Raw genomic sequence first — 1,767 nt, 5'->3', positions numbered from 1 at the left:
TTAGTCTTTATATAGATTTTTTTTATTTTTTCTTCATAATATTAAATTTAAATTTTTTAGTAGTAATTTTAATATTATTTTTTAGACTTTAATAAACAAAATTCTCTTTACATAAAATAATAAAAATAATTAAATTATTATAAAATTATTTTGTCATTTGCATTTTAAAATTTTACATTTTTAAATTGTAATCTTTTATAAAGTTATCTTATGACGGCGTAAACACCATTCATAAGATACATATGGCAAAGCGAGTTAAACACGGGAATCATTTATAATGGACGGCGGAGATTTTTATACTTGAACGTATAGAGACAGTCAAATATAATGAGTACCTCAAAAATGATATATTTCGCCTTGTTTTCTAGATCTTCTGCGGTCTATATAGCAAACCATGGCTCCGGCTCATGATAGTTATCAAGCTGACCGTGTTTCAACCACTGAAAATATAGTATCTAGACAGAAAAAGGGGATAAGCTATGCTCTACAACATAAATGACAGTTTGTAATTTCATAATATTATTATAGATAAAAATATTAGTTAAATTTTATTTTTTCAGTTCAAACAAAAATTATTTTTTTAATTAAATATGTTGTCAATATAACTAGCTTTAGTTAGTTTAATAATTATTTTTCTAATCTATTTAAGTAAGTATTAAAGTTTGATTTAAGTTTTGTAAATATAGCAATTATTAGACAGCAACAAATATTTCAATAAAGCTTTGAGGATGTCGTGAGAAAGAAAAAAATAATTGTAGTTGGGCCTGTTAGCGTTGGTTCATTCGTACTCGCCCTTCTTCTGAGTTCTGAGGAAGGAGAGAAACGCAGAGTTGAGACTTGAGAGTGAAAGTGACGATGTTGTTTCGATCAAGTTTCAAACTTTTCAATACCTCCCGTATTTCTGCCTATCAATTATACTCAACAGAAGCACTGCTTTCTTCTTCTTCTTCTTCTTTCTCAGAACTCCGACATCAAATAATTGGGGGTAATGGGGACCCCAGAATCCCTGTGACCCTCATTCTCAACCAATGGCTTCAACATGGCGGATCCCTCACTCACAGTCAAATCCAATATCTCATCGCAACCCTCTCTTATTCGCGTCGCTACACGCACGCCCTTCAGGTTTTACACTTCAAGTTCCAACCTTTACTTTTCTTTTAGCACATAGTAAAGCTTATTCAATGGTACCCCCTTTAATCTAACACACTGAATGCAGCTGGTTTCTGATTCGGATTCATGTTCGTTTTTGGTGGCTGACAATGTAAATTACAGTCGGATCATTGTTTTGTTTCATTTATTTAGGCAAAGTTTGTGCAAGTTGAAAATGATGTTCGTTCTATATTACTTTGATGCTAGTTTGTTTAGTTAGTTTATGTATACGATAAGATACTATGGTGGCGTTTGTTTCATTAATCTTATCACTTCTAAAGGGATAATAATAAGGATAAGGATAATGTTTAATTATGGTTGCTGTTATTGATACTTTTGTGTTGCCTAATCATTGATTCGATTATAATTTCAACCTGGTAAGTCACTTGAATCATGATAATTGATAGCGAGGTTTTACTAGTTAGTTCAATTTTTTAAACGATGTTTATAGTATTGTTGTGCTTGACTAATAACACCTAATATCGGGAGTTGATGAAACATTGCTTTTGTTAGATATCAGAATGGATGAGTGAGTCAAGTAAATATAACTTGACACCAGGAGACATTGCTAAACACCTCAACTTAATATCGAAAGTTCGTGGCCTTGAACAAACCGAG

At 31.5% G+C, this 1,767-nt stretch overlaps 1 pseudogene; it reads left to right on the top strand.

Moving 5' to 3' along the window:
* The first annotated feature begins 755 nt into the window (after positions 1-755).
* The window catches only part of LOC107462116 (pentatricopeptide repeat-containing protein At2g20710, mitochondrial-like), a 2,326-nt pseudogene continuing 1,314 nt past the window's right edge, over positions 756-1,767 (top strand).

This window comes from Arachis duranensis, chromosome 8 (genome assembly GCF_000817695.3).
Source record: "Arachis duranensis cultivar V14167 chromosome 8, aradu.V14167.gnm2.J7QH, whole genome shotgun sequence".
Taxonomy (NCBI): Eukaryota; Viridiplantae; Streptophyta; class Magnoliopsida; order Fabales; family Fabaceae; genus Arachis; species Arachis duranensis.
This window is presented reverse-complemented; position numbering and strand designations above follow the sequence as displayed.